The sequence below is a fragment of the Bombus huntii genome, chromosome 4 (genome assembly GCF_024542735.1).
Source record: "Bombus huntii isolate Logan2020A chromosome 4, iyBomHunt1.1, whole genome shotgun sequence".
NCBI lineage: Eukaryota > Metazoa > Arthropoda > Insecta > Hymenoptera > Apidae > Bombus > Bombus huntii.
The window spans coordinates 11930296-11940419 of NC_066241.1; the positions used below are offsets into that span (position 1 = coordinate 11930296).

At 35.2% G+C, this 10124-nt stretch overlaps 1 protein-coding gene across 3 annotated transcripts in view; it reads right to left on the minus strand.

Annotated features, from left to right (window-relative positions):
• The window catches only part of LOC126864700 (polypeptide N-acetylgalactosaminyltransferase 5), a 40424-nt gene extending 30691 nt beyond the window's left edge, over positions 1-9733 (minus strand). For 2 of the 3 annotated variants that reach the window (XM_050616267.1, XM_050616266.1), the window contains exon 1: positions 9585-9733. The gene's annotated coding sequence lies outside the window, so the exon portion shown is untranslated. Of the gene's footprint in view, positions 1-9009; positions 9154-9584 lie in introns of those variants that run through there. The other variant, XM_050616268.1, reaches the window with a different exon arrangement.
• Between the last annotated feature and the right edge of the window lie 391 nt (positions 9734-10124).

A 10124-nucleotide genomic window follows, 5' to 3' on the forward strand; every position in this document is an offset into this window, starting at 1 on the left:
TCCCGACCGAGTAATTTATCGACGAAGAAACCGGCTAACGTCGTCGCGAAGGTGATAAAACTAGGTTAAAATAATATGCACGCGAGGCCTTTATTAAGTATCGTTACTTTGCAGTCTAATATATGTGTATATGCGAGAAAATGTCGCTTTGCAGATACGCTTTTACGATATGGAATATACAAGGTGTCATAGAAAATAGTTGGACTTTATTACGATGCTTCAATTGTTCACGTGTCGAGCTTGTTCTTAGTTCAAGACGGGCATTTAACATTTTAAGAAAAATTTAATCACATGAAATTGTAACGAGAAATCGCTAATATTAATAACAATTCTTTCTTATTTTTGTCAGATTTGAGAAATTTGTTAACCATAGAAAAATATGATTCGGTTGAGAATACCTTTAAAAGTTCATAATATTCACCGCAAGGAATACTAAATGTTCGATCAATATTTTTGTCTAATTTCTTATAGGAATATTTATTCTCTTTTTATTTTTATTTTCTACTTTTCTAAGAAAAGATACTGCGTATACGGTGTGTTAAAAAGCAAGGTATTCTAGATATTAAGACAACGCAGAAAGTTTAAACGACGTTTCTGTATAGAAATTTTCCTCGTTGTCTTGATGTCTAAATTCATGCTTTATAAATATTGCCTATTTTTATTTAACATCCTGTATATGCAGAAATTGGGCGTTTATCAAGACGCTTTATATCTGATGAATCTCATATGCTCACACTATACTTTTCATTAAAGTCGCTCACGTACATATTTAAGGTACGTAAAATAAACGACGATGTGCACCGCCTGTGGTGTGCAAGCCAATGGCTTGAACTAAAGCTCGTACAAAAACAGGGCAGCATAGAATGAACTATGATAGTACAGGTAGTAGTTGCAATAATTCTTCTTTTTTCTAAATCATGCCTGAAAAGCTAAATATGTGTACGTGTATTAATATCTCTCAAAAAGTAAAATAATATTATCAATCGTTAATTAATTTTTATTCCTTTCAACAAATATAAACTTTCGCAATTTTATAGCTGTCACTTTTTAACACCGCGTGTATTCACGACTGAAAGCTCTCGTTTGCACAGGTGTTAATAATAAAAGATAAATATTTGCTTACGCGTGGTGCTATATTATTTGCAAAAATAATACATGGACTGAAATGGAGTTCGTTATCATGTCATTTAACAAAAATAAATATTGTTAGATTATACTGAAGATACAATTTACGTTATAATCGAATTTCGCATGTAATAATAATTATAGTAATATAACTATAGCAATAATAATAATATAATAATAATAATATAAAAATAAAAAAATATATATATACAAATACACACATATCAACGAAATAAGTATTGTCAATATTTATCTCTTACTAATAAATAATATTTTCTTTCATAACGCGCAGTTAGCATTACACTTCCCTGACCAACCATTATCTTTAACATTTCCTCAGTTCCGTATCGATCGATTCGTATTCACAGTTTCTATATCATAGTTTTGATAATATAATCCTTCACTATGGTGCAATTTTTAAACCTCTTATCTCGCACTCTAAATTCGTAACGCCGGAAGTATTATATTTCTAATTATGCTGGCGAACCTCGACAATACAAGCGATACAATGAAGATCGCAGTATCATACGAATACCGTTATTACGCGCCGTTTTATACGGGTCACAAAACCGGCAGAAACCTTTCCGGGTAATAGCGACTAAATTAACAACGGAATTTATACAGGAAATGTGTCGAATGATTGTATATCTTTTTTTAAATGCTCTGCAGATTAGTTGGAATATCGCGACGCACTATCAAGCATACTCCAACCCAAATTTGTACAATACTATTGTATCTTGCCTTATTATTATAATATTATCATATCTTGCTTTTTTATTATTTTTTTTAGGTACCGGGAAAAATTCGCGAGGATTTCCAGGAGCAAAATCAAATATTCCGAATCTTTTCGTAACGTAATTTCATTTAACGCTATAATTACTATTTACTTTGACAACTCTGTTCTGCAAGCTCGTACATTTCTTCGTTGTAAAAAGCTCGACATTTACTTGCAAAACACGAACTAACTGATGTTGATTCAACCTGTGTATCATTTTTAAAATTGTTAATTAATTGTCAAAGAAGTTTGACACTGATCAAGAATAGGTGGTAGTTAGAGAGGATAGATCTGGATTGTAAGGAGGATGCGGTCAAAATTGTTATCTGACATATTTTATTTTTTGACAAATTGAAAAAGGAACACGAAGCCGAGTGTTATCGTGTAAATAAAGACCACCTTTCTTACTTTTGAGTGGCGGTTGAACTTTTTTGAATTGCATACCAACTGCATAGATCAAAGTTTCCGCTGATATTAAACTTTATGCATTATATTTAGAAATCACCGACCGAAATTCCATGTTAGTTCATAGTTAACAAAAAAAATATAGCCGCGCTAACTTTTCCTAATGTTTACATAATGTAAATATGTATATACAGGGTGGTTGGTAACAGGGTGGTACAAGCGGAAAGGGGGTGATTCTACGCGAAAAAAGAAGTCGAAAATATAGAATAAAAATTGTTCGTTTGAGGCTTTGTTTTCGAGAAAATCGACTTTGAATTTTCGCTCGGTACGCGTGCACTTTATCGCGTCTCGTTATAACGGATCTCACTGTAGATCGTTGTCTCGATGGAAAAATTAAAAAAAAAATTTTTATTCTATATTTTCGACTTCTTTTTTCGCGTAGAATCACCCTCTTTCCGCTTGTACCACCAGTTACCAATCACCCTGTATATGCATTTTATGTGCGTGCGTACGTGTGCTGAAGTAAGAAAATTTGTTTAGTTCAAAGCTAACTGTAATATTAATTGCAAGATTGGATATACTTCCGGTGTACTTGACTCTAGTAGTCACTTAAAATTTTCGCGCGCTAATTTAGGCACATATACACTACCATGCAAAGCTATGTATCAAATAAAATTGCTTTTACAAATGAATAATAAATATAAAAACGCTTGATGTTTATTTTTAAATTTATCGTTAATTCCATTTTAATAAAGAACATCGATTAATTTGAAATAATTAATATTTCGTTGTTTCGAGACTTCTTTCGACGATTTCATCACATAATTTTTGAATAAACTTATTTTTATTATTTATCATCCTACGTTTAATATTTCAAACAATTTTTCAAAATCAAGACAAGCTGCAAATAAGTATGTTCACAAAGACGAGATTCGAGGACTCGTGTCTTTTTGCACTATATAGAAATATTTCCTAGCTATAATTGCTATTACTTTTATTATTCATAATTTACTCTGTATTTCATAGATATACATATTTCTACCAATGGATTTTTCCTACAGATATAATACATACATGAATTATTAGATTCCTATCATAGATGGTCTAAGACTTCGCACACTACTACATGTATAGCATTTGCAAAGTAGTAGAAAGAATCACGTTTTCTGGTATCTACAATCACATGATAAACACAAACTGACAATACAAATTAGCCAACTAATTTTCTTAACATCTCAAGCTTTCCTAACTTCTAAAAGTCCCTAGCGATCAATGAAATGCAGAAAGAAGAGGGGGAGGGGCGAGCAGAAGAGAAAAAGGAAAAAGGCCCAAAAAAGGCTGCCACTAAACAGCTATTAAATGCACGAAATGATAAGAAGCACGGGGCTATCGTATATAAGTGGTATACCTAATTTATCGATCCATACAGTGTATCAAGCATCCCGCATATACGCGAGACTATAATGTTCGAGCACGTAGTGTTACAAATCCAATCACAAGAGGTCCGCGTGACTCGTTGAAAGCCGCGATCGTGTGGGTCGAGTGTCGTGAACAATTCTCGTTACAGTACAACGAGCAGTCTTTAAAGGCTTCTCGTGCGAGCATCGATAAACTACACATATGTACATGCGAACCATGTTTTCATAAAGCTCGCTTAGGCGTATTTGCTTTTGCAAACATGCCTTATAGTTCAAACGTATCGGTCCATTATTTTCGTTTTTTGCTTTGAAACATGAGATCGAAATTTGATCAAATCGTCGTCGAAACTTCCAGAGTACGACATTCTAGGAATTTTAACGCCGAGGCTAACGATGCATTTCTGGATTACCATATCAGACTGATTTATGAAAGTTTATGAATATTCATCGAAGAACATTTTTACTTATCTTATGCGTATTAATACAATTTTTCGAAAGTTCGTTAACATCGTAATGAGATACGATTATCCTAGTTATGTTGCTAAAGTATGAAACAAATATAAAAATGTATATAAATGTTATTCTATTACATGTATTTCGTGTAAGTCACAAAAGTAATTTATGCATCATCCATTGGTACCAGAACGGTCTCACGAATATATATGATATAATACTTATTTAATAAAATGTCTGATTAGCTGATCAAATACTTCTGTGACGTTTACCAAATGTACGCCTGCAATAAATGTTTTACAACTTCTCCGTACCTACACATTTCTTCTAAACTCCATAATTCTAAACCATAATAACGATGAGCTAGTCAAGTCTCAAAATCTTTAGTATAACGTACCAAAGAAACAAAAGCGAAATGTACTAATCAAGCTTCAAGATCTTTTGCATAATACATAACCTCTATATTTATAAAATCTCTTTATAGTAACAGATAAATATGTATTATCCCCGGCCTATTGTATGATAAAGACATGAAAAATAAATAGAAAAATTGGAGGTTATTCGTGCCAAGTTAGTTATTGCGCGTATATCTGTAAATGGTTAATTGTCATCGTGGTCGCGAATTTTACGACGCACTACCAGCGGCGTAGCACAGGTTTCTAAGAGGCTTCCAGTGAAATCGCTTGTTTCAAATAAAAAATAATACGCGCCGCTTATCCGCCGATTACGAAAGACCTGTGCGTGCACGTCCACGTAAAAGACTTCGTGAATTTACAAATTACTCTTTTCACTCAATGCACGTTTTGTTCACGGTTTATTTCACTCATGAAAGTCGTCATCGTCGTCGTCTCGCGGCCCGTTTCGTTCTCTCCCTCCCATCGTTTTTCTTTGTCGAATGCATCACAGCACTTGCGACTGTCGCGACACACCGGCTTACCTTAGCGTTAATGTTTCACGTTCGAGAGCCCTTCGCGTGAATTAAACTACATTACTCATTGCTTTGTTAAAGGATAATTTGCTGGACAAAGCAAAGTTAGTTTCATAAAAAGAATAATTTAATTTTGTAAGAAAAATTGTATTTCGTACTTAAGGTACTAATGTATCGAACACAATCTATGCTACATGGATCATTAATAGTTAATACACGTGGCTTGAATTGAAAAGCATACGAAATGTGTTGATATTTTGACAAATTTAACTTTAATATTTTTTAACAAGCTTTTTCTTGAGAATTATGTAGTATTAGTATACATGGAATAATAGGTTTAGGTGGAACACCCTTCAAGAGTTCTTGTTACTACTTAGATGTTAGCAGAAACAAATCCTATTAAATTAGGTTGTGAATTCGGTGTGTTTCACCTTAAGCTTATGATTTATACTGATAATTTGAGATGACATTTTTTTTAGGTTAATTAAGGTAATTATTTGTAGTATTCCTTTTTGTGTCAATATTTGGATAATATTCTCTACATCTTTATGAAGGCGTGAGCTCAACGGGAAATAAAAATATTTTTATGATATTGTTTTCCATCCTTTGTATCGTTGGATTTATTTTTTATTATCTAAATTCCTCTTTTATCTTCCGTATTTAAATTGTGGAGTCGAAGTAACTTTTTGTTAACCGTAATAAATTAAATGTATGAAACTGTTTGATAGAATTTTATTTTCAGTTATAAATGAAAGATAGTTAATAAATATTGAAAAAATAAAACGAAACACGTATATTCAATTTTTTAAATTACATTTGTTTTCAATAAATTATCACAAAATATTTTTCACTAGCTAGCACCTGCAATCGAAATACCCTGCGACGAATATCGTTCGACATGTATCGAATTCAAAAACGAGGCGGATGTAGTGCATAAAATATGAGGTTAGTCGACATTTCACCGTTTCGTGCATAATTAAGGCGAGAAACAGAGAAGGGAATACGTTCTAACAATAAAATCTTACCGCAATTGCTTGGAACCATTTAATCTCATCGCGCGATGCTATAGCCGGGTTTAAAACGGATTAATTAGCAACGTTTAATAACTATATTCTTCCTGGCGTCCATAAAAAGAAAAATCCTTTTAGAACCAATTATACAGCAAGCTTGAATTGAGTCAGGACGTCCCATTTCCAAATAGACGACAATGAAATATTCATTTCGGTATAAATGGCAGATATTAACCTTATCTATTGCCTGATATAAAATTATCGAAGATCGTGGTAGTTGTAGAAATTAGTATCTATTAATGGATCTTATCTTATCAAATATTAAAAATTAATCAGTGCATCTTTCCCAAAAATATTCTTCGTTTTTTATGTTACCAAAATCAGGGTCTTTTTTTGTAACTGGATCGTCTAAAAGCAATATATATATTCAGTTACGAAAGCAATATATATATATAGTGACTCAAGAAAGTATTTGAACATTTATGGAAACTTTTTACAAATATATTATGTAAAACATTAAAAAATTGTATTAGTACTATAATGAGACACGACTACCGTGATTATATTGGTGAAATTTGAAATGAATCTGAAAATGTATATAGAAATTACAAGATATTTGTTGCAAACATATAGATACTTAACAAAAGTAGACAAATTATTTGTACATCCAATTTATCCACTATATTAGTAAGCTATAGTATTCAATTTGACTATCTTCATTTCCTATTATGTGTTTCAGATGGCTGTTCACACTGTATATTAATTTTCAACAAAATATATGTTTGAAATAAATATTTTGTAATTTTGAGCCATGCCTCATTATAGTACTAATGAAGTTTTAAAAAGTTTCCCATAACGCACATGATATACCTATCCGCAAGTTTCCCTTACAAAGTTTTCGAATATGTACTTCCGTGAGCTACTATAAATGCCGATACTATGTTCTAAAAAGATAATGCTGTTATTCTAACCTCTGAGATAAACGAGATTTACCGAGCCGCTGCGCACGATGCGCCCCCAATTTTCCAAATTCCTGAACTGCACGCTATGCCGGCAGGAAATTTCATCATAACGTGATTAGCCAAACGCAAATCGTTCGTGTATTTATCGTTAGCATTACAAAGCGCTGCTTCAAAGTAAAATATGCTAATCATTGGCATTATCAGGTGTATGGGATTCCGTGAATGCCATCTCGGAACGACAAAACGTGATTTTAACACGTTAGCCCCGCGATCACGTTTTCCAAGACTATTACCGCAATGGCAATCGTTTGTTCTAACTGCACATAGGGGTCCGGCCGATCGGTACACGTGTCCTTGCAGGTCGAATAACGTATCGTCTTGAACTGGCCAATTCACTCATCAACCGACGAGAGAGAACTTTACACGGCCAGACCTTTCACTCGTTTTATTAATCACCACCGAGGTATGCTGCATTTACCTATTTAACGTTCTTCGATGGAAAGAACCGGCTTTGTCTTCATGAATTATTTATCCATCCGTTAATGAAGGTTATTCGCGGCGAACCGCCGCGGTATAGATCGTACGTTATTCCACGTAAGGACAGGAAAAAGAAATTATTATTGTTCGACATTTTCACGCGTGCTTCGAAGCTCTTATATCTCTGGTGGGCGGGCAAAAGAGTGTAAGTGTCAGAAGTATTAATTTTACAGTTTAAAGTCCAAAGTAAGGTTAGGTGTTAGATTTACAGGATATATAATTAGAATATCAGGTAAAAGAGCGAGAAAGAAATGAAACTGACCTGTACCAAAAGACCAAAAGATAACAATACGGACGATATTAGCGTATTTATTCCGTTGATCAAAATCTGACTTACATAACGTATGTACCCTTTCGTCCATCCATCAAATATATTGTCTACGAATTTTTATATCTCAATTTTGCTCTCGTCTCAATAGATAAAGATTCTTAAAAAGAAAAATAAGAAATCGTGTGTATTAATGTTTCTTTTTGATCTTAGATAAGATTAGAGAAATTGTTAATGACAAAAAAAGAAAAAAAGAATAATTAGGTTGAAAATGAGTGAAGGGGCAAGGGTTAATACATTATGGGGATTCGATGGAAGACCTTGGGAATACAGTAAAAGACGAGCAGGTGTGCCGCATTCCTTTAAACGGAATACCGACATAGCCGGTAGAATAAGATTACTCGCTTCACGACCGGACTGGCAAGAACGAGATGGAATCCGCGCGGTACGGTTCTACGGTGAATCGGAAATGCGTAACGCACGCCGCACTAAAACGATATATGTGTACTTAATAGGTGAAAACGATATAGAGAGGCCGTAAAATCAGTGGGAAATCGAAGGTTTATACGTTTCGACTGTTTCGAAATGTGTAATTTGAGATGTATTTGAGAAGATACGGGCCACGAGACCCTATCAGGACTGGCAGAGATGCAAATCTGAAGTACTATTTCTTCTTGTCTCTTTCAAAAGTATACTATGATATCGAATAAAGTACATAGCGTGAAAGTATGCTATAATAAGTTTAAAACGTACAAGCTAATTTTCATTAATACAATCACTATTATTAAGCGACAACGACAACGTAATACGGAACGATTTTAGTAAAAGATTGTGAGATAAACATCAACCCACAAGATCTAAAATGGTTCAAGAAAATGTGTATATTACTTGCGGTTGTATCAATGGATGTTCCGTAAATGCTTTGATATACAATTTCCGTATATCTATTGTATCCACCAAATAGCCAACACACATCATTGCAAAAGTCGCATAATTAGTTGCGTAGTCGCGTCTACGCGAAGGAACTGTCCCGTCTATACCTATATATACCTATCCACGCAGCACCGTTACATTGCAACACCACATGGTCGAGTATCGGTCGCGTGACACGAGCTAAAAAGATATTACCCAGTTTTATCCTCGGTCGAGACCGCGCTCTTTCGATCGCTGTTTGGCTAGCCTCCGTTTCGCCCTCGGTCTCGTTTTCGTCCCGGGCAACACTACGTGATATTACTTGGTGAAATAAACGACCGTCGAACTTCGTGCTCTACGAGGCACCACATAAAAGTCTGTTATTAGAAGCCCATAGTGGAAATAGCCGGCGTGGAAGTCATCTCGGCACGTAACGAGGTATCGATACGTCACTGCGATCCCGGACGCACGTATAGGTATATTCACGCGATCTTTTTTTATAATGCTATACACGCGAATGAAACGTTTCATGGAGCACCGGACTGTTTGTGGCAACACGAAAAGAAAGCGGGACGAGGAATGCAACACACACGACGTAGTGATGGATCAGACTGGCGAGAGACGCCAGGTGCTAGAAGCAAACGATCGGTCAAACTTCTCTCTCGAGATGACGACGGCGATGAATGCACTTCACACGACGGCGTTCTACATGACACACGCGGTTCTCATGACTGTAAATATCTACTTTTCGTAAGCAACGACTGATTAGCACGAATTTCATTGATACACACCTCTTATGACCTAGTAACAAGAACGCCTCCAGGTGCACATCCCGTACATCGCACATACGTGTACATCCGACACTGCAGAGCCACTGAAAGCAGCGCCGAGGTTAGGCTATCGTAGTGGGGACACCTGTTCGACATCCGTAGCAGCACTTTCTACGCTCTGACGACGGTGCGTGGCCTCCCGATATCGATAGTGGCCACGATCGCCGATATACGCACTATCGAGAGCTCCCGTCGACCGAATCGAGATTTATCGGACGCGAACAATTGAAGTCTTCGACTCCATTCACGCTCGACTCGTTCTCATTGATTCCACTAAGACGATCGGCGCACCTCTTGTGACTGCTACAGGAATTACTGTAGTCGTTTCTGTAATCGTATGTGGGTCAGTAACGAAGTTTGAAACATTCAGGCATGGATAAATTTTTATAAATCGATTCTTTCGAACATAAAAAAATGAAAAAGATAAATTGTACATATAATACCAGATGAGGTTGCCAATAAGGGATTCCTACGTCTCAAATTTGGTTAAGATTTTAATAT